Source organism: Leuresthes tenuis, unplaced genomic scaffold (genome assembly GCF_036924035.1).
Source record: "Leuresthes tenuis unplaced genomic scaffold, fLeuTen1.0.hap1 SCAF_5, whole genome shotgun sequence".
Lineage (NCBI taxonomy): Eukaryota > Metazoa > Chordata > Actinopteri > Atheriniformes > Atherinopsidae > Leuresthes > Leuresthes tenuis.
The window spans coordinates 25,550,694-25,565,403 of NW_027325359.1; the positions used below are offsets into that span (position 1 = coordinate 25,550,694).

Genomic DNA, 14,710 nt, shown 5'->3' on the forward strand with positions numbered 1-14,710 from the left:
AGCCGAACACCACCTCTCCCGCTTTTGATGATGTATGGTCCAGCATTCTTACCTTTTCTAACACATTTTTCAGCAATTATGGTCGGACATTCACACCTACTCACAGCCAAACACTTCCGCTCCCGCATTTGATGGTGTTTAGTCTGGCATTCTCACCCTTTCTCATCAACTTTTTGCATATGATCTGATATTCACACCTACTTGCAGTCGAACACCACCGCTTCCGCTTTTGATGGTATATATTTGGGCATTCGAACCTTTTGTTACCCGCTTTTTACATACCATGGGTGGACTTTCACACCTTCTTGTAGCCGAACAACTCTGCTCCCGCTATTGATTGTGTACAGTCGGGTATTTTAACCTTTTCTTACCCGCTTTTTACAAACTATGGTCGGACATTCACACCTTCTTACAGCGGAACACGTCCGCTCCCTCTTTTGATGGTGTATGTTCGGGCATTCGAACCTTTTCTTACCCGCTTTTTACAAACCATGGTCGGACTTTCACACTTTCTTGTAGCCGAACACCTCCGCTCCCTCTTTTGATCATACATTGTCGGGCATTCGCACCTTGTCTTACCCGCTTTTTACAAATTATAGTCAGACATTCACACGTTGCAGCTGAACCACCTCCGCTCCCTGTTTTGATCATGTATGGAGTGGCAATACTACCTTTTCTTACCCATTTGTGAGTAATTATGTCTGGACATTCACACCTACTTGCAGTCTAACAGCTCTGCTCCCGCTTTTGATTTTGTTTGGTTGGATATTTGACGCTTTTCTTAACTGCTTTTTACAAACTTTGGTCGGACGTTCACACCTTCTTGCAACCGAACACCTCCGCTTCCGCTTTTGATGGTATATATTCGGGAATTCGAACCTTTTCTTACCCGCTTTTTACAAAACATGGTCGGACTTTCACACCTTCTTGTAGCCGAACAACTCCACTCACGCTGTTGATTGTGTACAGTCGGGTAGTTTAACCTTTTCTTACCCGCTTTTTACCAACTATGGTCGGACATTCACACCGTCTACAGCGGAACACCTCCGCTTCCGCTTTTGATGGTGTATAGTCGGGCATTCGAACCTTTTCTTACCCGCTTTTTACAAACTATGGTCGGACATTCAAACCTTCTTGTAGCCGAAAAGCTCCGCTCCCTCTTTTGATCATACATTGTCGGGCATTTGCACCTTTTCTTACCCGCTTTTTACAAACCATGGTCGGACTGTCACACCTTCTTGTAGCTGAACACATCCGCTCCCGCTATTGATTGTGTACAGTCAGGTTTTTTAACGTTTTCTTACCCGCTTCTTACCAACTCTGGTCGGACATTCACACCTTCTTACAGCGGAACACGTCCGCTCCCTCTTTTGATGGTGTATGTTTGGGCATTCGAACCTTTTCTTACCCGCTTTTTACAAACTATGCTCGGACATTCAAACCTTCTTGTAGCCGAACACATCCACTCCTGCTTTTGATGATGTGTGGTTGGGCATTCGAACCTACTTCTTGCCCGCTTTTCATTAATTATGGGTGGACATTCACACCTTGTCGCAGCCAAACACGTCCGCTCCCTGTTTTGATCATGTATGGTTGGACATTCGCACCTTTTCTCAACCGCTTTTTGCAAACTATGGTCAGCAATTCACAGCTTCCTCTCCACCATACTTGTATGGTGGAAGATTCACACCCACTTGCATCCGAAGACCTCCGCCCCCACTTTTGTTGATATTTAGTCGGTCATTCGCACCTTACCCGCTTTTGGCAAACTATGGCCTTCTTGCAGCCAAACACCACTGATCTCGTTTTTGATGATGTAAGGTTGGACAATCAGACCTTGCTTCACCTGCTTTTCACCAAATATAGTCGGACATTCACACCTTCTTGCAGCCGAATACTTCCGCTCCACCTTTTAGTTTTCTATCACACCTTTTTTTCACCGCATTTTATAGATTATGGTTGGAAATTCTCAACCATTGTCATCCGAAGACCTCTCCTCCCGCTTTTGTTAATATATTTGAACTTTAGTCGGACATTCACACCTTCTTGCAGCTGAACCACCTCCGCTCCCTGTTTTGATCATGTATGGTCTGGCAATACTACCTTTTCTTACCCGTTTGTGAGTAATTATGGCTGGACATTCACACCTACTTTCAGCAGAACACCACCTCTCTCGCTTTTGATGATGTATGGACCGGCATTCTTACCTTTTCTAACACATTTTTCAGCAATTATGGTCGGACATTCACACCTACTCAGAGCCGAACACCTCCGCTCCCGCATTTGATGGTGTATAGTCGGGCATTCTCACTCTTTCTCATCAGCTTTTTGCAAATTATGATCTGATATTCACAGCTGCTTTTGATAATGTATGGTTGGGCATTCGCACCTTTTTTTACCCATTTTTCAGGAATTATGGGTGGACATTCACACCGTCTTGCAGCTGAAAACATCCTCTCCCGCTTATGATCATGTGCGGTTTGATATTCGAAAATTTTCTTTCATGTTTTAAAGAAATTATTGATGGACATTCAGACCTTCTTGCAGCTGAACCCCTCTGCTCGCGCTTTTGATGGTGTATAGTAGGGCTTTCGAGCCGTTTCTTCACGGTTTTTACAAATTATGGTTGGACATTCAGACCTTCTTGCAACCTAACACCTCCGCTCCCTCTTTTGATCATACATTGTCTGGCATTCGCACCTTGTCTTACGCGCTTTTTACAAACTTTAGTCGGACATTCAGACCTTCTTGCAGCTGAACCACCTTCGCTCCCTGTTTTGATCATGTATGGTCTGGCAATACTACCTTTTCTTACCCGTTTGTGAGTAATTTTGGCTGGACATTCACACCTACTCAAAGCCGAAAAACTCCGCTACCGCATTTGATGGTGTATAGTCGGGCATTCTCACCCTTTCTCATCAGCTTTTTGCAAATTATGATCTGACATTCACACCTACTTGCAGTCGAACAGCTCTGCTCCCGCTTTTGATTATGTTTGGTTGGATATTCGAACCTTTTCTTAACTGCTTTTTACAAATTTTGTTCGGAAGTACACGTCTTCTTGAAGCCGAACACCTCCGCTTCCGCTTTTGATGGTGTATAGTCGGGCTTTCGAGCCTTTTCTTACCTGGTTTTTAGAAATTATGGTTGGACATTCAGACCTTGCAGCCGAACATCTCCGCTCCCTCTTTTGATCATACATTGTCGGGCATTCGCACCTTGTCTTACCCGCTTTTTACAAACTATAGTCAGACATTCACACGTTGCAGCTGAACCACCTCTGCTCCCTGTTTTGATTATGTATGGTCTGGCAATACTACCTTTTCTTACCCGGTTGTGAGTAATTATGGCTGGACATTCACACCTACTTGCAGTCGAACAGCTCTGCTCCCGCTTTTCATTTTGTTTGGTTGGATATTCGAACCTTTTCTTAACTGCTTTTTACAAACTTTGGTCGGACGTTCACACCTTCTTGCAGCCGAACAACTCCACTCCCGCTATTTATTGTGTACAGTCAGGTAGTTTAACCTTTTCTTACCCGCTTTTTACCAACTATGGTCGGACATTCACACGTCTTACAGCGGAACACCTCCGCTTCCGCTTTTGATGGCGTATAGTCGGGCATTCGAACCTTTTCTTACCCGCTTTTTACAAACTATGGTCGGACATTCAAACCTTCTTGTAGCCGAAAGCCTCCGCTGCCTCTTTTGATCATACATTGTCGGGCATTCGCACCCTTTCTTACCCGCTTTTTAAAAAACCATGGTCGGACTGTCACAACTTCTTGTAGCCGAACACATCCGCTCCCGCTATTGATTGTGTACAGTTGGCTTTTTTAACCTTTTCTTACCCGCTTTTTACCAACTCTGGTCGGACATTCACACCTTCTTACAGCGGAACACCTCCGCTCCCTCTTTTGATGGTGTATGTTCGGGTATTCGAACCTTTTCTTACCCGCCTTTTAAAAACTATGCTCGGACATTCAAACCTTCTTGTAGCCGAACACATCCACTCCTGCTTTTGATGGTGTATGGTTGGCTATTCGTGCCTTTTCTTAACCATTTTTCAGTAATTATTGGTGGACATTCAGACCTTCTTGCAGCTGAATCCCCTCCGCTCCCTGTTTTGATTATGTATGGTCTGGCAATACTACCTTTTCTTACCCGTTTGTGAGTAATTTTGGCTGGACATTTACACCTACTCACAGCCGAACAACTCCGCTACCGCATTTGATGGTGTATAGTCGGGCATTCTCACCCTTTCTCATCAGCTTTTTGCAAATTATGATCTGACATTCACACCTACTTGCAGTCGAACAGCTCTGTTCCCGCTTTTGATTATGTTTGGTTGGATATTCGAACCTTTTCTTAACTGCTTTTTACAAACTTTGTTCGGAGGTTCACGTCTTCTTACAGCGGAACACCTCCGCTCCCTCTTTTGATGGTGTATGTTCGGGTATTCGAACCTTTTCTTACCCGCCTTTTAAAAACTATGGTCGGACATTCAAACCTTCTTGTAGCCGAACACATCCACTCCTGCTTTTGATGGTGTATGGTTGGCTATTCGTGCCTTTTCTTAACCATTTTTCAGTAATTATTGGTGGACATTCAGACCTTCTTGCAGCTGAACACCTCCGCTCCCGCTTTTGATGGTGTATAGTCGGGCTTTCGAGCCTTTTCTTCCCCCGTTTTTACTAATTATGGTTGGACATTCAGACCTTGCAGCCGAAAACCTCCGCTCCCTCTTTTTATCATACAATGTCGGGCATTCGCACCTTTTCGCTTTTGATGATGTATGGTCCGGCATTCTTACCTTTTCTAACACATTTTCAGCAATTATGGTCGGATATTCACACCTACTCACAGCCGAATACTTCCGCTCCCGCATTTGACGTTCACGTCTTCTTGAAGCCGAACACCTCCGCTTCCGCTTTTGATGGTGTATATTCGGGCATACGAACCTTTTCTTACCCGCTTTTTACCAACCATGGTTGGACATTCAAACCTTCTTGTAGCCGAACACCTCCGCTCCCTCTTTTGATGATGTATATTTGGGCATTCGCACATTTTCTTACCCGCCTTTTAAAAACTATGGTCGGACATTCACACCTACTTGCAGTCGAACAGCTCTGCTCCCGCTTTTGATTATGTTTGATTGGATATTCGAACCTTTTCTTAACTGCTTTTTACAAACTTTGTTCGGAGGTTCACGTCATCTTGAAGCCGAACACCTCCGCATCCGCTTTTGATGGTGTACAGTCGGGCATTTTAACCTTTTCTTACCCGCTTTTTACCAACTATGGTCGGACATTCACACCTTCTTACAGCGGAACACCTCCGCTCCCTCTTTTGATGTTGTATGATCGGGCATTCGAACCTTTTCTTACCCGCCTTTTAAAAACTATGGTCGGACATTCAAACCTTCTTGTAGCCGAACACATCCACTCCTGCTTTTGATGATGTATGGTTGGGCATTCGCGCCTTTTCTTAACCATTATTCAGTAATTATTGGTGGACATTCAGACCTTCTTGCAGCTGAACACCTCCGCTCCCGCTTTTGATGGTGTATAGTCGGGCTTTCGAGCCTTTTCTTCCCGGTTTTTACAAATTATGGTTGGACATTCAGACCTTCTTGCAACCTAACAGCTCCGCTCCCTCTTTTGATCATACATTGTCGGGCATTCGCACCTTGTCTCACCCGCTTTTTACAAACTTTAGTCGGACATTCAGACCTTCTTGCAGCTGAACCACCTCCGCTCCCTGTTTTGATCATGTATGGTCTGGCAATACTACCTTTTCTTACCCGTTTGTGAGTAATTTTGGCTGGACATTCACACCTACTCACAGCCGAACAACTCCGCTACCGCATTTGATGGTGTATAGTCGGGCATTCTCACCCTTCCTCATCAGCTTTTTGCAAATTATGATCTGACATTCACACCTACTTGCAGTCGAACAGCTCTGCTCCCGCTTTTGATTATGTTTGGTTGGATATTCGAACCTTTTCTTAACTGCTTTTTACTTACTTTGTTCGGAGGTTCACGTCTTCTTGAAGCCGAACACCTCCGCTTTTGATGGTGTACAGTCGGGCATTTTAATCTTTTCTTACCCGCTTTTTACCAACTATGGTCGGACATTCACACCTTCTTACAGCGGAACACCTCCGCTCCCTCTTTTGATGGTGTATGTTCGGGCATTCGAACCTTTTCTTACCCGCCTTTTAAAAACTATGGTCGGACATTCAAACCTTCTTGTAGCCGAACACATCCACTCCTGCTTTTTATGATGTATGGTTGGGCATTCGCACCTTTTCTTAACCATTTTTCAGTAATTATTGGTGGACATTCAGACCTTCTTGCAGCTGAACACCTCCGCTCCCGCTTTTGATGGTGTATAGTCGGGCTTTCGAGCCTTTTCTTCCCCGGTTTTTACAAATTATGGTTGGACATTCAGACCTTGCAGCCGAAAACCTCCGCTCCCTCTTTTGATCATACATTGTTGGGCATTCGCACCTTGTCTTACGCGCTTTTTACAAACTTTAGTCAGAAATTCACACCTTGCAGCTGAACCACCTCCGCTCCCTGTTTTGATCATGTATTGTCTGGCAATACTACCATTTCTTACCCGTTTGTGAGTAATCTTCTAAAAGGTCATACCTGTCATTTTTTCCATTGAAACCATAAATATTGAGGTTAAAGTCTTGCCCCATAAAATTCAAGTGTGCTAAAAGTGCCCGTCCGTCTCTCACCACTGTGCTACCTTTCACCAGAACATGCAGATTTTTAATTAGAATGGCCACACCATCATTTTTATTTTTATTTGAGCCACTCCATATCGATAAATGGGGCCACATTTCTTCCCATTGTCTACTTGCAGTCGAACAGCTCTGCTCCCGCTTTTGATTATGTTTGGTTGGATATTCGAACCTTTTCTTAACTGCTTTTTACGAACTTTGGTCGGACGTTCACACCTTCTTGCAGCCGAACACCTCCGCTTCCGCTTTTGATAGTATATATTCGGGCATTCGAACCTTTTCTTACCCGCTTTTTACAAACCATGGGTGGACTTTCACACCTTCTTGTACCCGAACAACCCTGCTCCCGCTATTGGTGGTGTACAGTCGCGTATTTTAACCTTTTCTTACCCGCTTTTTACAAACTATGGTCGGACATTCACACCTTCTTACAGCGGAACACGTCTGCTCCACCTTTTAGTGTTCTATCACACCTTTTTTTCACCGCATTTTATGGATTATGGTTGGAAATTCTCAACCACTCTCATCCGAAGACCTCTCCTCCCGCTTTTGTGAATATATTTGAACTTTAGTCGGACATTCACACCTTCTTGCAGCTGAACCACCTCCGCTCCCTGTTTTGATCATGTATGGTCTGGCAATACTACCTTTTCTTACCCGTTTGTGAGTAATTATGGCTGGACATTCACACCTACTTTAAGCAGAACACCACCTCTCTCGCTTTTGATGATGTATGGACCGGCATTCTTACCTTTTCTAACACATTTTTCAGCAATTATGGTCGGAGATTCACACCTACTAACAGACGAACAACTCCGCTCCCGCATTTGATGGTGTATAGTCGGGCATTCTCACCCTTTCTCATCAGCTTTTTGCAAATTATGATCTGACATTCACACTTACTTGCAGTCGAACAGTTCTGCTCCCGCTTTTGATTATGTTTGGTTGGATATTCGAAACTTTTCTTAACTGCTTTTTACAAACTTTGGTTGGACGTTCAAACCTTCTTGTAGCCGAACACATCCACAGCTGCTTTTGATGATGTATGGTTGGGTATTCGCACCTTTTTTTTACCCATTTTTCAGTAATTATGGGTGGACATTCACACCTTGTTGCAGCCGAACACCTCCTCTCATGTGCGGTTTGATTTTCAAAATTTTTACTTTAATTTTTTCTAGCAATTATTGATGGACATTCAGACCTTCTTGCAGCTGAACAACTCCGCTCCCTCTTTTGATCATAAATTGTCGGGCATTCGCACCTTTTCTTACCCGCTTTTTACAAAACTTGGTCGGACTTTCACACCTTTTAGTAGCCGAACAACTCCGCTCCCGCTATTGATTGTGTACAGTCGGGTATTTTAACCTTTTCTTACCCGCTTTTTACCAACTATGGTCGGACATTCATAACTTCTTACAACGGAACACCTCCGCTCCTTATTTTGATGATGTATGGTTGGGCATTCAAACCTACTTGTTGCCCGCTTTTCATTAATTATGGGTGGACATTCACACCTTGTCGCAGCCAAACACCTCCGCTCCCTGTTTTGATGGTGTATAATGGTGGACATTCGCACCTTTTCTCACCCGCTTTTTACTATGGTCGGCCATTCACAGCTTCCTCTCCACCATACTTGTATGGTGGGATATTCACACCCACTTGCATCCGAAGACCTCCACCCCCACTTTTGTTGATATTTAGTCGGTCATTCGCACCTTTTGGCAAACTATGGCCTTCTTGCAGCCAAACACCTGATCTCGCTTTTGATGATGTAAGGTTGGGCATTCAGACCTTGCTTCACCTACTTTTCACCAAATATAGTCGGACATTCACACCTTCTTGCAGCCGAACACTTCCGCTCCACTTTTGAGTGTTCTATGTAGCATTCACACCTTTTTCTTCACCGCATTTTATAGATTATGGTTGGAAATTCTTACCCACTCTCATCCGAAGACCTCTCCTCCCGCTTTTGTTAATGTATAGTCGGGCATGAGAACCTTTTCTTACCCGCTTTTTACAAATTATGGTTGGACATTCACACCTACTTGCAGCCGAATACTGATACTGATCCTCACGTAATAAAATGGTCGGATCTTATCAAACACACTTTGTTTCTTGTGACAATCAAGTCAGCGAAACAGCGTATACACGTCAAGACACTGAATCAAGTTTGCCACAAGAACTCATAAGTTTGGCAGTATTGCTCTGCCGTCAGCAATCATACACCCATTTTATTTTCGTGAGACATGTGCAGGCACCTGTTCATCTACTGTTCTATCACTATGAATTAGTTTATCTATTATCAATAAGGATACTTCTACAACTACTATCAAAGTATGTCCGGACTTCTTATGTTGTCAGTTGCTATATATGAATAAGTGGGTAGCTACTGACAAGCATTAAGCATGTCACACAGCCCAAACATATAACATTTCAGGACACACCACACAGCTAACAACCACAGTGAAGCGTGTCAAAGCCCAAACATGTAACATTCAACAGGACACTTACACAACACATTCAAATCAAACAGTCAGACAACATACAAGAACATATACCCCAGCCGGCATTGCTCCCTGCCTATTTTCCTACAGCTCACTATGTGTGCGCACACCTTTATTCACAAACTCTTCAACTTATACTCTTTTACCGAAGCTGCTACAGTTCGATTGGCCGAATACCCTTAAATCCTATTTCGGTGAATTTGACATCTGCCTTACATGTAACAGATTAGCGGTTTAGCAGTTTTAATTTAGTTTGAGTGAAGGAATTCATTTTATAGCAAAATCCCAAATCGTGAAGAACTCATGAAAGTAAGCTTATTCTCGGATTCATGAAACTTTAGATTTGCTCTGTCTTTTACTGCAAAGTACAACGTTGTTTTTTTTGTTTAAATCTTTCTAGACATGGTAAATATGAAGGACAAAGCAGTTTTAACATAGTTTGAGTGAAGGAATTCATTTTATAGATAAAATCCCAAGAGTCTGCTGAGAAACAAGAATGAATGCGAAGTAGACTTTAACACGGCTCTAGGAGCGAGCCGAGTGTGGGCTAACCGGGAGAATTGCTTGAAAGAAACGCGACACCGAATGAGCGGTCAGAACAAAGCCTCAATACGGTTTTCCCGTGGTGTTTTTGTTGCTGCCTTGTCTTTTGCACAGAGTAAAAGACAAGGCAGCCATCGAATAGGGCCCGATTGTTCCTACTTGGTCAGCCGAGGAGCAAGGGGGGGAGCAAGCGTCTCAACCAAGCAAAGCTCACCATGGGGAAGGTGGCTATGCCAACTAGCCTGATGCCCTGCTCCCGCAGTGACGGATAATCGTACTCTGGTTTCTCTTCATAACGTACAAGTCTTTCGCCTTTTACTAAAGACTTCCGTGGAAAGCAGCACTAATGAGTTGTTTCTATTTTTGGCAGGCTTTACCTTTGCGGGTGAAGCCCTTTCCGTCTGTGCAAAAGAAATCTTGTTACTGTGCAGAGTGACTTCTCTGAGTAGAGTCGCCTTACTTGTTGCGACTGTGCCGATGTTTGAAGCTGGAGTGCAACGTTGTTGCTTGAATGGTGCTTGCTGGAGCGTGCGGGAGTGCAAAGTTATACCATTTAAAAGGGCTGAAGAGTGCTCAGTGCAGCGGGTGGGCGGAGGTGCAAAGTGACACTCTGGCCACCTCTGGCCATAAAAAGAACACCGCTACAAGTGCGCATTGTGCCAGGAAGGGCCCTCGGACGTGAACCAGTGGACAGTTATCGCTTCTCGGCCTTTTGGCTAAGATCAAGTGTAGTACCTGTTCTTATCAGTTTAATATCTGATATGGCCTTTGTACGAGGACTACATATTAAATGGATTTTTAGCAATAGGAGTTGAAAAAGGAGCTTGCTCCGTTCACTCCAAGCATCGACCCGGTACTGCAGTGCCGCTGGGAACGGTGCGCTCTTCTCTGCTCTTGTGAAAAAGCAAACAGTGGTGCAGGATGGAAGTTTCAGGGAGCCCAAGATGAAACTTTCTTTTAGTCTGCTGAGAAAAGAGAGTGAATGCGAAGTAGACTTTAACACAGCTCTGGGGGCGAGCCGAGTGCGGGCTAACCGGGAGAATTGCTTGAAAGAAACGCGACACTGAATGAGCGGTCAGAACAAAGCCTCAATACGGTTTTCCCGTGGTGTTTTTGTTGCTGCCTTGTCTTTTGCACAGAGTAAAAGACAAGGCAGCCATCGAATAGGGCCCGATTGTTCCTACTTGGTCAGCCGAGGAGCAAGGGGGGGAGCAAGCGTCTCAACCAAGCAAAGCTCACCATGGGGAAGGTGGCTATGCCAACTAGCCTGATGCCCTGCTCCCGCAGTGACGGATAATCGTACTCTGGTTTCTCTTCATAACGTACAAGTCTTTCGCCTTTTACTAAAGACTTCCGTGGAAAGCAGCACTAATGAGTTGTTTCTATTTTTGGCAGGCATTACCTTTGCGGGTGAAGCCCTTTCCGTCTGTGCAAAAGAAATCTTGTTACTGTGCAGAGTGACTTCTCTGAGTAGAGTCGCCTTACTTGTTGCAACTGTGCCGATGTTTGAAGCTGGAGTGCAACGTTGTTGCTTGGATGGTGCTTGCTGGAGCGTGCGGGAGTGCAAAGTTATACCATTTAAAAGGGCTGAAGAGTGCTCAGTGCAGCGGGTGGGCGGAGGTGCAAAGTGACACTCTGGCCACCTATGGCCATAAAAAAAACACCGCTACAAGTGCGCATTGTGCCAGGAAGGGCCCTCGGACGTGAACCAGTGTACAGTTATCGCTTCTCGGCCTTTTGGCTAAGATCAAGTGTAGTACCTGTTCTTATCAGTTTAATATCTGATATGGCCTTTGTACGAGGACTACATATTAAATGGATTTTTAGCAATAGGAGATGAAAAAGGAGCTTGCTCCGTTCACTCCAAGCATCGACCCGGTACTGCAGTGCCGCTGGGAACGGTGCGCTCTTCTCTGCTCTTGTGAAAAAGCAAACAGTGGTGCAGGATGGAAGTTTCAGGGAGCCCAAGATGAAACTTTCTTTTAGTCTGCTGAGAAAAGAGAGTGAATGCGAAGTAGACTTTAACACAGCTCTGGGGGCGAGCCGAGTGCGGGCTAACCGGGAGAATTACTTGAAAGAAACGCGACACTGAATGAGCGGTCAGAACAAAGCCTCAATACGGTGTTCCCGTGGTGTTTGTGGCTGCCTTGTCTTTTGCACAGAGTAAAAGACAAGGCAGCCATCGAATAGGGCCCGATTTTTCCTACTTGGTCAGCCGAGGAGCAAGGAGGGGGAGCAAGCGTCTCAACCAAGCAAAGCTCACCATGGGGAAGGTGGCTATGCCAACTAGCCTGATGCCCTGCTCCCGCAGTGACGGATAATCGTACTCTGGTTTCTCTTCATAACGTACAAGTCTTTCGCCTTTTACTAAAGACTTCCGTGGAAAGCAGCACTAATGAGTTGTTTCTATTTTTGGCAGGCTTTACCTTTGCGGGTGAAGCCCTTTCCGTCTGTGCAAAAGAAATCTTGTTACTGTGCAGAGTGACTTCTCTGAGTAGAGTCGCCTTACTTGTTGCGACTGTGCCGATGTTTGAAGCTGGAGTGCAACGTTGTTGCTTGGATGGTGCTTGCTGGAGCGTGCGGGAGTGCAAATTTATACCATTTAAAAGGGCTGAAGAGTGCTCAGTGCAGCGGGTGGGCGGAGGTGCAAAGTGACACTCTGGCCACCTCTGGCCATAAAAAGAACACCGCTACAAGTGCGCATTGTGCCAGGAAGGGCCCTCGGACGTGAACCAGTGGACAGTTATCGCTTCTCGGCCTTTTGGCTAAGATCAAGTGTAGTACCTGTTCTTATCAGTTTAATATCTGATATGGCCTTTGTACGAGGACTACATATTAAATGGATTTTTAGCAATAGGAGTTGAAAAAGGAGCTTGCTCCGTTCACTCCAAGCATCGACCCAGTACTGCAGTGCCGCTGGGAACGGTGCGCTCTTCTCTGCTCTTGTGAAAAAGCAAACAGTGGTGCAGGATGGAAGTTTCAGGGAGCCCAAGATGAAACTTTCTTTTAGTCTGCTGAGAAAAGAGAGTGAATGCGAAGTAGACTTTAACACAGCTCTGGGGGCGAGCCGAGTGCGGGCTAACCGGGAGAATTGCTTGAAAGAAACGCGACACTGAATGAGCGGTCAGAACAAAGCCTCAATACGGTGTTCCCGTGGTGTTTGTGGCTGCCTTGTCTTTTGCACAGAGTAAAAGACAAGGCAGCCATCGAATAGGGCCCGATTTTTCCTACTTGGTCAGCCGAGGAGCAAGGAGGGGGAGCAAGCGTCTCAACCAAGCAAAGCTCACCATGGGGAAGGTGGCTATGCCAACTAGCCTGATGCCCTGCTCCCGCAGTGACAGATAATCGTACTCTGGTTTCTCTTCATAATGTACAAGTCTTTCGCCTTTTACTAAAGACTTCCGTGGAGAGCAGCACTAATGAGTTGTTGCTATTTTTGGCAGGCTTTACCTTTGCGGGTGAAGCCCTTTCTGTCTGTGCAAAAGAAATCTTGTTACTGTGCAGAGTGACTTCTCTGAGTAGAGTTGCCTTACTTGTTGCGACTGTGCCGATGTTTGAAGCTGGAGTGCAAAGTTGTTGCTTGAATGGTGCTCGCTGGAGCGTGCGGGAGTGCAAAGTTATACCATTTAAAAGGGCTGAAGAGTGCTCAGTGCAGCGGGTGGGCGGAGATGCAAAGTGACACTCTGGCCACCTCGAAAACCGAGGTTACATCCAGTACCAGGGGCAGCCCAAGCTCTGCCGCAAGTGTGGTGAGCATGGGCACCTGGTTGAGGCTTGTACCAAGGTGATATGTGGGAAGTGCAGAGAAATTGGGGACACTTTTGGAGAGTGTCCAAATGGCAAGAAATGTAATCTCTGTGGAGAATTAAATCACCTCTTCTGAGATTGCCCTAAATCTTTTGCCAACAAATTAAAGACGGTAAAGCCACAGTCAAGCCAACAAAGAGAAGGACCAGAGGTGGCAGTTGGTGAACAAAGTGAAGAGGTTGACCCAATAAATTCAAACTTCCCGCTAAAAGCTTGGATTGGAAGTGAGGAGCAAAAAGGAGAGGGGCGTGTAGAGGCCTCACCACTCAGTGCTGAAGTCTGTGAGAATTCACAGGCAGAGGGTGGAGCTACGCTAAATGAGGAGGAAGAGCAGACAGGTGAGTCTAGTGAAGGTACTCACCTCCCCGAAGGTCAACAGCCGAGGAGGACCTTTTAGAAGATTACTCACAAACGGGTAAGAAATGGTAGTATTGCCAGACAATACATGATCAAAACAGGGAGCGGAGGTGGTTCAGCTGCAAGGTGTGAATTTCTGACTAAAGTTTGTAAAAAGCGCGTAAGACTAGGTGCGAATGCCCAACAATGTATGATCAAAAGAGGGAGCGGAGGTTTTCGGCTGCAAGGTCTGAATGTCCAACCATAATTTCTAAAAACCGGGGAAGAAAAGGCTCGAAAGCCCGACTATACACCATCAAAAGCGGGAGCGGAGGTGTTCAGCTGCAAGAAGGTCTGAATGTCCACCAATAATTACTGAAAAATGGTTAAGAAAAGGTGCGAATGCCCAACCATACATCATCAAAAGCAGGAGTGGATGTGTTCGGCTACAAGAAGGTTTGAATGTCCGACCATAGTTTTTAAAAGGCGGGTAAGAAAAGGTTCGAATGCCCGAACATACACCATCAAAAGAGGGAGCGGAGGTGTTCCGCTGTAAGAAGGTGTGAATGTCCGACCATAGTTGGTAAAAAGCGGGTAAGAAAAGGTTAAAATGCCCGACTGTACACCATCAAAAGCGGAAGCGGAGGTGTTCGGCTTCAAGAAGACGTGAACCTCCGAACAAAGTTTGTAAAAAGCAGTTAAGAAAAGGTTCGAATATCCAACCAAACATAATCAAAAGCGGGAGCAGAGCTTTTCGACTGCAAGTA

The 14,710-nt window shown here is 45.3% G+C and overlaps 7 non-coding genes across 7 annotated transcripts; all 7 read left to right on the forward strand.

The window, feature by feature from the left end:
- The first annotated feature begins 10,074 nt into the window (after positions 1 to 10,074).
- Positions 10,075 to 10,188, forward strand: LOC140308225 (U5 spliceosomal RNA). Its single transcript, XR_011916191.1, has one exon. It is a non-coding gene; the product is annotated as a U5 spliceosomal RNA (small nuclear RNA).
- A 308-nt stretch (positions 10,189 to 10,496) lies between these two features.
- Positions 10,497 to 10,687, forward strand: LOC140307937 (U2 spliceosomal RNA). The gene has a single exon (XR_011915956.1). It is a non-coding gene; the product is annotated as a U2 spliceosomal RNA (small nuclear RNA).
- A 412-nt stretch (positions 10,688 to 11,099) lies between these two features.
- Positions 11,100 to 11,215, forward strand: LOC140308372 (U5 spliceosomal RNA). Its single transcript, XR_011916325.1, has one exon. It is a non-coding gene; the product is annotated as a U5 spliceosomal RNA (small nuclear RNA).
- A 306-nt stretch (positions 11,216 to 11,521) lies between these two features.
- Positions 11,522 to 11,712, forward strand: LOC140307971 (U2 spliceosomal RNA). The gene has a single exon (XR_011915988.1). It is a non-coding gene; the product is annotated as a U2 spliceosomal RNA (small nuclear RNA).
- A 411-nt stretch (positions 11,713 to 12,123) lies between these two features.
- Positions 12,124 to 12,237, forward strand: LOC140308226 (U5 spliceosomal RNA). The gene has a single exon (XR_011916192.1). It is a non-coding gene; the product is annotated as a U5 spliceosomal RNA (small nuclear RNA).
- Positions 12,238 to 12,545: 308 nt separating this feature from the next.
- LOC140308018 (U2 spliceosomal RNA) lies at positions 12,546 to 12,736 on the forward strand. The gene has a single exon (XR_011916031.1). It is a non-coding gene; the product is annotated as a U2 spliceosomal RNA (small nuclear RNA).
- A 411-nt stretch (positions 12,737 to 13,147) lies between these two features.
- On the forward strand, positions 13,148 to 13,261 carry LOC140308328 (U5 spliceosomal RNA). The gene has a single exon (XR_011916286.1). It is a non-coding gene; the product is annotated as a U5 spliceosomal RNA (small nuclear RNA).
- The last annotated feature ends 1,449 nt before the right edge of the window (positions 13,262 to 14,710 follow it).